Source organism: Sus scrofa, chromosome 2 (assembly GCF_054392235.1).
Source record: "Sus scrofa isolate SSC_HxYL_T2T_F1_AM1 chromosome 2, Sscrofa_HxYL_maternal_Yorkshire_Landrace_v2.0, whole genome shotgun sequence".
NCBI classification, from domain to species: domain Eukaryota; kingdom Metazoa; phylum Chordata; class Mammalia; order Artiodactyla; family Suidae; genus Sus; species Sus scrofa.
The window spans coordinates 1,362,335-1,373,355 of record NC_139384.1 but is presented as its reverse complement, the minus strand read 5'-3'; the positions used below and the strand labels follow the sequence as shown (position 1 = coordinate 1,373,355).

Below are 11,021 nucleotides of genomic sequence, written 5' to 3'. Positions count from 1 at the left end.
GGCACACTTCTCCTGCGCACTGGATAGCACCCCGTGGTCCGGATGGACCACAGGAAGGTATCCCCTCGCCCCCGAAGGGCATCGGCTGCCTCCTGCACTTCAGCAGGTACGAGTAGGCTGCTCGCAACAGCCGTGCGCAGGTTTTCACGTGGACCTGTTTTCAACTCCTCTGGGCAGGGACCAAGGAGCCTCGCTGGATGGTACCGCGAAAGTGGGTTTAGTTTTGTAAGAAACCTCCGAGCTGTCTTCCAAGGTGGCCACCCCGCCTCACCTGCACCCCCCCCCCATTGCCCCGCACCTTCACCAGCATTTGGTAGTGTTGGGGGTGGGGGGTTGGCCCTTTCTAGCAGGCAGGCAGGGACGCTTTTATTTTTACAGACATTTTCATTTGCTGCATCTGACATACCTCCCCGGGGCCCCACCAGGACTCCTGGGCCTCCCGGGAGGTGGAGAGGGGGCTGGGCAGGTTACAGGCTCGGTCCCGCAAGACCCCAGCCACAGTCCAGGTTGTCACCTGACCCAAGAGGTGCCCACCACCCCCTCCTTGGGTTCGATTGATTTGCTAGAGTGCCTCGCAGAACTCAGAGAGGCATGTTCCGTATCTATTACAAAAGGTTTCTCCTAAAAAGACTGAGCAGCGGCCAGATCGGAGTGCTGCGTGGGGTGGGGTCTGGGGAAGGGGTGGGGCGTGGGGGCTCTCTGAGCATCACGCCCACAGAACCTCCTCAGGTTCACGACCCAGAGACTGCCCAAACCGCATCCTTCGGGGCTTGGGGAGGCTTCGTGGCAAAACCCAGTGGATGCAGTCAGTGGCCATTGATCAGCAGGTCCATCTCCAGCCCATCTCCCCGCTCGTGGAGGTGGGGGCCCTGGAAGCCCCCGCCCAAACTCAGGGCCGGCTCTCCTTAGGTGTTTCCCAGAGCCTCCTCCTCAGCCAGCCCAGCAGTGCTGCCAAGGGACTTGCAATGGATGTGATTTAAACAAGACACGTTCTTCACAGCCATGGCTCTGGAGTGGCTTCGGGAACGGAGGTCAAAACACCAAATATTATAACAAAAGATGCCCCCATTGCTCTCACCCCCAGGGAATTTCAAGGGTCTTGGAGGATGCCGGGAGCCAGGGATGGGGGACAAAGAGCAGGTGGCTGCTTCGTATGCGCCGCAGTCCCCCAGCCTGTTCAGCAGCACAGGAAACGCCCTGTCTCTCCCCAGCAGCCCCTTCCCCACTCCCGTGACCCCAGCATCCTGCTCCTCACTGCAGGGCTGCCTCTGCCCCCCCCCCCCACTGGCTCCCAGCCTCCCCCTGCCTAGGGTCCACCCGGCCTAGGGGCCGAGGGGGCACCCCCTATACCCCCCCACCTCCCTTCCGGACGCCACTGGCCCAGCTGCCTCCATCTGTTCTTTCTCAGACAGGGAGGCCCCTCCTTGTGGGGGTGCCCTGGGTTTCTCGTCCCAGGAGCTCCAGGGGTCCCCGTGCCCTTGCATTTTGCTGTCCTGCCTCAGCGCCTCACGTGTGGGAGGAGCGCTTCCGTCTGAATCAAAGGCTCAATAAATAATTGTCGGGCGACCCCGCACAGCGCTGCGGCCCGATCGTCACCAGCAACGGCGAGACAGCCCAGGGGCACCGCGCGGGGTCCCCGTCCCCGCTTGGAGACTCCGAGCAGATCGAAGTCACCTGGCCAGCGCAGCAGGAGTGACGTGGCCTGGCGCCCGAAAGGGTTGTGCTCACAGAGGATTAATCCCTAGTCCATCTATGAAAGAAGTGGAGACATTCGTGCCAGTGCCCCTGAGGACTCCAACCTTCCAGAAAGCTCTGGGACCTTCCGGAGCGGTCGGGGGAGGCGGCGGTCAATGTGTGTGATGCTGACGAAAGGGTGGGTGCGGCCGGGCACCCGTCTTGGTGGATGTTTTTAGTGCTTTTCTAAGGAGGAGAGAGGCGAGAACGTGCTTCCTAAAGTGTCCTCCTGGAGCCCCATCTGAGGGCCACGCTCCCCGTTTTCCCAGGTCGCCTCCTGGTCCTTGTCCCCAGCTCCTTGCAGGGTGGGCCGCGGGGCGGCGGCCGCGGGGGCGAATTCTCGTAGGCCTGGACGGCCCGCCGCATTCTTTCTTTTACAATCGCTTCCCTTCCTGCCTTCCTTTCAGCCGAGCCCTGGCAGGCGTTTGGTGACCTGCTTGTCTGGGGGGCGCTGGGAAGGCTCTCGTCCCCGCGTCAGGCGAGGATTCTGCGCGGGGCCTGCGCAGGGCCCAGTCACTGGGCACGCTTAAGCGTCGCCCCGAGCCTCTGGGCCCCCTGTCCCCCTCGTCTGCCAAGGTCCCCCGCCTCCTGCGGCTTCGTCCCACACCCCGAGTCCCACTCTTTCGGTCCCCGGTCTTGGGGCGCAACGTCCTTGATCCATCGTTTCAAGTCACCTCCTCGCCTTTCCTTGTTGTTTGGCTCCGTCCCCTGTTTGGTAACCTGCCAGAGACGGCAGCCTTGTCAAACGGGCGGAATAGGAGTCATGGGGCTGGTGACATGCCTCAGGTCACGAGTCTAAGTATGTAAGCTAAGGCCTTCCCTGAGCCGCGGCCCGTATCGCCCCAGGTCATCTGGCCGCTCCGTTGTGTCCCAGCGGCTCTATCTTGAAGGGAAATGATATATTGTCCTTTGCTCATAAAGTCCACCAAAGACGCCTGCACGTACGAGGCCAGCGGTGGGCCATCGTGACCCCTTGCAGGACCGAGAAAGGAATGTTATCTTTGAAAGGGCCGCACGGCTGACGTCAAAAGAAGAAAAATAGATTTTATGGGCGCGCAGGTATTTCTTTGTTGGTGGGTCTGGTTTATGCATGATGCCCACTGGGACGGGGTGGCGGGGAGGGGGAGGCCGGGGGGGGCAGAGGAAAAAACCTCAGGTTGAATGTTTCTGGTCTTGCCTTTGCCGTGGGAATCTCTCCTCAGGTATCTTCCATCCATAACCAGATCAAGCGCTGTGGGTTCTGGCCTCGCCTCGGCCCGACCGGAGGGCGCCCCGGGAGCCCCGCGGTCCCTCCCCAGGGGCTCCCGGCAGCTTTGTCTGGTTCCCGGCAGGCAGAGGGGTCACCTCAAGCCGGGGTCCCAGCACTGGGGCAGCCTTTGCAAACCAGAGCTGGGGAGGCAGGCGGAAGCCTGGGCATCTGATTCATTTGCATGTATGCTTTGATTAGACACCTTTTTGGTGCATTTATTGGTCATTTGTATTTCTGGACCTGTAACTTGTCTGGTTATGTCTTTTGCTCATTTTTTTTTTTTTCCCCTGTGAGCTTGTGCTACGGGCAGAACTGTGTCCCCAAATGCATATACTGAAGGCTTGACTCCCAGGAGCCCAGAACGGGACTGTGTTTAGAGACGGGTCTTTAAGGAGGCAAGTTAGGCCGAGCGAGGTCACCAGAGTGGGTCCTTGTCCAAAGTGACCGGGGTCCTGCGAGGAGGAGGAGGAGGAGGTCAGGACGGAGACACACACACAGGACGACCCTGTGAGGACATGGGGGTGGGGAGCAGACGGCCTGCAGCCCCGGGGAGAGGCCTCTGCAGGGACCAGCCCTCCCACCCCTGCGGCTCGGCCTCCAGCCTCCAGGACCAGCAACAATGACAGTCTGTCTATTCAGCCGCCCCGGGCCCTGGGCCTTTGCTTCTGTCCTCTAGCAAACCAACCGGGTGCTACTGTTCTCCTTGGGGGTTTTCAAGTGCCCCTAATGTCTTAGTCCTATTACCCCCTCGTCTGTCCTGTGTGACTCAAAATATCTCCCCAGTGTGGGCCTTTGCCTCTGAATTTTTAAAAATCGGCTCTATTGAGTTACGTGGCGTCGCCTCAGGACACACTGTCCTTTCTAAAGCACACAAGGTGACAAGGTCTGACCCGTGCGGACCCCCGGGAAGCCGTCACCACCATCAGCCTAGTGAGCAGGTCCAGCGCCCCCGAAAGCGTCACGTAGCCTCCATGCCACACCCGCCCCCTTCTCAAGCAACCCATGACCTAACTCGCTTGCATTTTCTAGCGTTTTCTGTAATGGAAGGACATAGCGTGCCTTCTTTTTTGGGTCTGGCCTCTCTCTCAGCTCCACTATGCTGAGGTTCGTCCAAGCCCTTGCGTGCATCAGGGCCCCTCTCCTGACGGCTGTGGCACGGGTACCCCGAGGACTTGTTTATCCGTTCATCTGGATGGATGTTGGACCTGTTTCCAGTTTTTGTCAATTACAAATAAAGCCACTATTTACGTTCCTGTGAAAGTCTCTGCAAGGACAAACATCTCCTTTCCTCGTGGGGAAATGCCTAGGAGTAGAATTATGGGATCACGTGGGAGGCGTGTGCTTCATTTGTTGGTGAGTTTTATTGAAGTAGAGTTAATTCACAGGGCTGCGGTCATTTCCGCTGGGCGGCGAAGTGAGTCAGTGATCCGTGCACACACAGCCATGCTCTCTCAGACGCTTTTTCCACATAGAGGGTCACAGAAGATGGGGAAGAGTTCCCTGTGCCCCACAGCGGGTGCCCACTGGCCAATCCCTCCACAGACCTCCGTGTGCTGATGCCAATCCCAAACCCCCAGTCCATCCCTTCCCCCTAATTTTTAAAGAAAAAAAGATGCCGCCGAACTGTATCCGTTTACAGTGCCGCCAGAGACGTGGCTTTCCTCCCCGTTCTGGCCTTTGGGGGATGGTTACGTCCCTGCGGTGCTGGCTTTTCTTACCGAGTGGGAGCCTGGCGTGTATTTTGCGTTTCCCCAGTAGCGGCTGGAGCTGTATGTCTCTCCACATGCCCGTTTATCTTGTCTAGTGAAATGTCTGCTCTAATCTCTTCCCCATTTTCAAAAATCCGGTTGTTTGTTTTCTTATTATTGAGTTTTGAGAGTTCTTTATATATTCCGGATCAGCCCTATACGAAATGCATGCTTTGCAAAGATTTCCTCCCAGTCAGTGGCTTGTTTCTCCTTCTCTTTACAGTGTCCGTTGAAGAACCAATGTTACTTTCCCACTGTGATCTGGGGATTAGAGGGACAAAGCCTTCGCCTTGTCCATATTCGCAGAGGTTTTCCCACATGCCTTTGCAGTTCTGGTGTTGCATTTAGGTCTGCGATCCACTTTGAGTTAATTTTTTGATGTAACATGAGATAAAATCCAAGTGTTCCTTCCCCCACTGCTGCAGCTTCGTCTTCTCCACCGCCCCCCTTCTGCTTCTCTGGCATGTGGGTATTTTCTTGCAGCATGATTTACTGGAAAGGCTGTCCATTCTGCCCGAACTGCCTCTGTGCCTCTGGAGGATCAGGTTGTCTAAGAATAAAGCCGTTTTCAAAGTTCCCATTGTGGCTCGGTGGTAACGAACCAGACTGGTATCCATGAGGATGTGGGTTCAATACTTGGCCCCACTCAGTGGGGTAAGAATCTGGCACGGCTGTGAGCTGTGGTGTAGGTTGCAGATGTGGCTCAGGTCCCACGTTGCTGTGGCTGTGGCGTGAGCCAGCCGCTGCAGCTCCAATTTGACCCCCAGCCTGGGAACTTCCATATGCCGTGGGTGCAGCCCCCGCCCTCCCCAAAAGAATTAAGTAATTTTCCTTGTTTCTCTCCAATCTGTATGGCTTTTTCTTGCCTATTTGCACTGGCAAGAACCTCCGGGGCAATGTCAGATGGCAGTGGTGAAAAGCAGACCTCCTGGTCTTGTTCCTTGTTGAAGTGAGAGAACATTCAGCATCGGATCACTCTCATCGGGCTGAGGAAGTGTCCCTTTACTCCTAGTTTGCCGATGGCTTTAAAAGAAAATTAGGGATGAGTGTTGAATTTTGTCAAATGGTTTTACTGCATCTTTTGAAATGATCATGTAGCTTTTTGGGTTTTGTTTGCTAATATGGTGAGTTACTCTGATTGCTTCTCCAATGCTGTACCCACCCCATATTCCTGGGATAAACCATTCTTGGTCATGATATATTACCCCTATGATATATTTGAATTTTAGTTGCAAAAGGATGTTTAGGATTTTTGTGTCTATATTTATGAGGCACAGGGGTCTGTGGCTTTTTTTCTCTACTGTCGTTGGGTTTGGTATCAAGGTAACGCTGGCCTCATGGAACGAGTCAATGTTTGGGTAGAATTTGTGTATAAGTGTTCTTATTTCTTCTTCAACTGTTTGGCTAAGTCCACCCGTGAAGCTGTCTGGGCCTGGAGCTTTCTTTGTGGGAAGGTTTTAAACTACACTTTCGAATCTTAAGTAGAGAGAGAGCACTATCCAGGGTTGTTTCTCTTCGCGTGGGCTTTGGTATACTGCGTTTTTTAAGAAACGTATCCGGGGAGTTCCTGTTGTGGCTCAGGGGGTTAAGAATCCGACTTTAGCAGCTCAGGTGGCTTCAGAGGCTTGGGTTCAGTTCCCGCCGGGTGCAGTGGGTTAAAGGATCCAGTGTTGCTGCAGCTGTGGAGCGGGTTGTAACTGCCACTCAGATTCAGTTCCTGGCCCAGGAACCCCCATATGCTGAGGGTGCAGCCATTAAAAAAAAGAGGAAGAGACTTGTCAATTTCTTCTAACCTGTCAAATTTATTGTTGTGAAATTGTGCATAATATTCCCTCGTTATTTTTGTAATAGCTACAATCTGTAGCCACGTCACTCTCCGCCTTCCTGCTATTGGTAATTTCAGTTCTGCCTCCTTCTCTTTTCCTGGTCAGATTGGTTAGTGGTTTATCAAGTTTTATTGATATTCTCAAAGAACTAAGTTTTGGATTGATTTTCCTGTTTTCTCACTTGCTTTTCTGTATTCTATCTCATCGACTTTTACTTGATCCTTTTTTTTTTTTTTTTTTTTGTCTTCTGCTTTTTCTAGGGCCGCTCCCACAGTATATGGAGGTTCCCAGGCTAGGGATTGAATCGGAGCCGTAGCCGCCAGCCTACACCAGAGCCACAGCAACATGGGATCCAGGACACCTCTGCGACCTACACCACAGCTCATGGCCACGCTCGGATCCTTAACCCACTGAGCAGGGCCAGGGATCGAACCCACAACCTCATGGTCCCCAGTCGGATTCGTTAACCACTGCGCCATGACGGGACCTCCTACTTGATCTTTATGATTTCCTCTCTCATGCTCACTTTGCGTTTTTAATTTGCGTGTCTGTGTCTCTTTTTCTTAGGCTGGAAGCGGCGGTCATTGATTTGGGACTCTTTCTTATTCTCCAGTACACGACCCGCTCCACAGCTGCAGCAGCGCTGGATCCTTTAACCCACTGCTCCCGGCAGGAATTGAACCCAAGCCTCCGAAGCCACCTGAGCCGTAGAAACATCACCCTAAGTTCTTCTCTAGCAGCTTTGCATTAGTCCCCATGTGTTGTGTTTTTATTTCCGTTCTGTTGAGACTGCTTCCTAATTTATTTTCTTATTTTCCCCTGACTCAAGGATTGTTGGGAAGTGTGTTCTTTAATTTTTTTTTTGTCTTTTTTGTCTTTTTGCCATTTCTTGGGCCGCTCCTGCAGCATATGGAGGTTCCCAGGCTAGGGGTCGAATCGGAGCTGTAGCCGCTGGCCTACGCCAGAGCCACAGCAATGTGGGATCCGAGCCGCGTCTGCCACCTACACCACAGCTCACGGCAGTGCCGGATCCTTAACCCACTGAGCAAGGCCAGGGATCGAACCCACAACCTCATGGCTCCTCATCGGATTCGTTAACCACTGCGCCACGACGGGAACTCCGGGAAGTGTGTTCTTTAAATTCCAAGCATTTGAGACCGTCCCAAGGATTTTTCTGTTATTGATTTCAAATTTAATTCCATTATAGTGGAAGAACATAATGTCTGCAACGTGAATTCTTGTGGACTTAGTAAGCCTCGTTTTGTGGCCCGGACGGAACGTGGTCTGTGTTGGCGACTGTTGCAAGTGCCCTTGGGAAGCATGTGTGTTTGGGTGGCGCGGTCTGTAACGGTCTGTCCGTCGGGTCGGTTGGCGGTACCGCTCGAGTATGCTGCGTTCTTGCTCCTGTTCCGCCCACTTGTCCTATTAATTATCGAGAGGGGACACGGCAATCTCTGACTTCCGTTGTGGATTTGTCTGCTTCTCCTTGCAGTTATATCATGTTTGGCTTTGTGCATATTTCAAAGGTCTGTTATTCCTTTTTTTTTTTTGGAAAATTTTTTTTCGGGCCACAGCCAAGGCATATAGAAGTTCCCAGGCTAGTGGTTGAATTGGAGCTGTAGCTGCCCGCCTGCACCACAGCTGTAGCCACACGGGATCTGAGCCCCATCTGCGACCTACACCACACGGATCCTTAACCCCCTGAGCAAGGCCGGGGATTGGACCCGCGTCCTCACGGGTACCAGTCAGATTCGTTTCCACGGAGCCGTGACGGGAACTCAGTGTTATTTCTTTAAATGCACGTGTCTCTCTGTACGCGCAGGGTGTCTCCCGTAGGAGCACTTGCTTGGGTCTTGCTTGTTAAACCGGGTCTGAGCATCACTGCCTCTTCGCCGCGGTGGTCAGACTGTTTACACTTGACGTGTTTACCCGGAGATGGGAGTCCTCTTCTCTCCTCTGCTTCCTCTCTGCCTTGTCGTCCGTCCTGTCCGTCCTCGTCCGTCCTGTCCGTCCTCGTCCGTCCTCGTCTGCATCCACCAAGCGTTTCGGGTCTTCCGCTCCGTCCTCTTTGCTTTGTTACTGTGCTGGCTGCTTAAGGGCTTTTCTTTTACGGAGTTATCTCTTCACAGTTGCATTTGATTGGTTGATTTTTCTTTTTTTTTCCTTTTCTTGGTTCACTCTTTCCTGCTTCTTTGCCTGTGTGATAATGTTGCATCAAATGCCAGACACTGTGGGTTTTTCCCCTCAGCCGGTGTGGGATATCTTTATACTCCTACCAATACTCTGGAGCTGTGTTCTGGGAGGCAGTGTAGTTACCCGGACAGGGTTTGATCCTTTCTGGCCTGTTTTTTCTGATTCGTGGGGTGGGTCTGGCCCAGCGCTCCACTCAGGGCTAATTGTTCCCAGGGCTGAGGACCCAAGGCCCCCCGGAGTGTCCATTTTTCCAGTCCGATTGGTGAGGACAGGTCCTGTTCGCTGCGGGCAGTGGGCATGGTCCCTCCAGTTCTCCTGGGGGTTCTCTCCAGAGCCTCGAATCATCTCCCCCTGGGCTCGTGCGGATCTTTCCGCGGCTGAGCGCCTGATGGGCCCCTCTGCCGTCTCCAGGGCTCGCTCTCTCTTTCTCTCTCTGCGTGCCCTGTTCTCTGGCTCAGATCATCTTACGCACTTGTGTTGAGGTCTCCCTAAACCCTCAGCTCTTTCTCATCAACCCAGGGGTTCTGCTGGCTCCCCCTCAATCCCCCCCCCGGCACCGAGGACAGGAAATCCTCTCAAGGAAGGAAGGTGGATGGTTACAGACTCGACGTGATGGTTTCTCGGCTCCTAGGGACCGTTGCTCCTCCCTGCCTGATGCCTACTTTTGCCCTCGTTGGGGGTCGGAGGTCTCCTGGCAGAGGTCAGGAGATGGTCACTCTGCATGCGGACGGGTTGGTTTGGCTGTTGGGTTTTTGGTGGTTGTGTTTGTGGGAGAGGGCGAGCGCCGCCTCTTTGTCCTCTGCCGTCCCGACCCCTGCAGTCTTGAATAACACATCATGTCACGTATCACATGGCTTTCCGTCGTCGTTTTCTGTTTTGGGGGGTGTTTCAGGCAGGAGGATAAATCTAGTCCCTGTGTCTCCATCTCGGCCAGAAGCAAATGTCTGCCTTTTAACTTTGATGAGTATTTTTTGACCTACAGAGACGTCAACATTTTAAGTAGTGAAATTTACTGAGACTTTTCCTTTTCTGCTACGATGCTTTCAGTGTAAGCTTAGGAAATGCTTCCTCAGCACAAGAGCCGATAAATAGGCACCTACATTTCTCTCTGGTTTTGTTTTCACCAATGTTTTTAACGTATTGAACTCTACTTCCCCGGGCATTTATTTTGATATTTGGTGAGGACCGAAAAATCCCACTGTCAACTTTTCTCCACCCATATACATTTCCGGTTTTCTCAACCTCTTTCCTTAAATATCCTGCCACTGTCCACCTTCAAATGAGATGCTCCGAGCTTCTCACATGGTCACGGCATCATGCTAACAAATGCTGCAGAATTGAAATATCTGCACACCCGACAAGAGCCGATGATGGGGGGTTAAGAACCCTGGGCTCTCTATTGTGGAGTCCACTGCTTAGAAGGTGTGCGAGGCTGGGACGCGGCGTTGCCCACTCTGAACTTCAGTTTTCTCTTCTGGAAAACACAGGTGTGAGAGTGTTTGCCTCCTTGGGCTATTGTGAAGATTTCAGGAGACGGAGGCAAAGCAGCCTTGCCTGACGACGGCGGGTCTGCAGGGACCACGCCGCATACATCAACTGTGTTGCGGTGCCGTCACTTTTGAAACCTGCTCTTAATTTTCAAGCTTTTCTTGGCTATTCCGGCCTCTTTTCCCCGCGTATGGATTGTAGATTCCCCTTGCCAGTGACCTCCCCACCCCCGCTCACCTCTCGCCCCCGAGTAAATCTTACCAGAATTTGGCAAACCTCTCCATTAAATTGGGAAGGTCTAATGTGTGTAAATGTCCTGCCCAAGGACATAATGTGTGTGTGTTTTTTTTCTTCTATCTTTCTTCTTTTGCAAATTTCATGGTTACATTTCTCATCAAAGGGTGTCTTTTTCTTCCTACTGATGCTAAACCTCTCTGAACAGGGTTTGGGCGAAGCAGTTTCATGTTCTTTGCTGTTGCTTTTTCCTTCCGTTTGAGAATGAAATGTTTTCAAATTCTGCTTTATCTTCTCCCTGCTGCTTGCAAGAAAATCATAAAAGCATTGATTTAAATTACGTGTTTTGCATCTGGCTGCTTTCCTGAATTCTCTCGCTTGTTCTGAAGGCTCTAGCGCCGACCCCCTCGGGGATCCCAGGACGGCGGTGTTTGGGACTCTTCCTTTCCAGAAGTTGTGCGTCTTGTTTCCGCTTCCCATTTTGGCATTGTCTTCGGGGTACGGACCAGGGCTGAACAGTAATGCGAAAAGCAGGCATCCTTGCTCGGT

General features: G+C 53.3%; 1 long non-coding RNA gene across 1 annotated transcript; it reads left to right on the top strand.

Moving 5' to 3' along the window:
* The first annotated feature begins 2,568 nt into the window (after positions 1 to 2,568).
* LOC146405011 (uncharacterized) lies at positions 2,569 to 10,819 on the top strand. Its single transcript, XR_014836553.1, has 3 exons — positions 2,569 to 2,793; positions 7,125 to 7,169; positions 7,481 to 10,819. It is a non-coding gene; the product is annotated as an uncharacterized LOC146405011 (long non-coding RNA).
* The last annotated feature ends 202 nt before the right edge of the window (positions 10,820 to 11,021 follow it).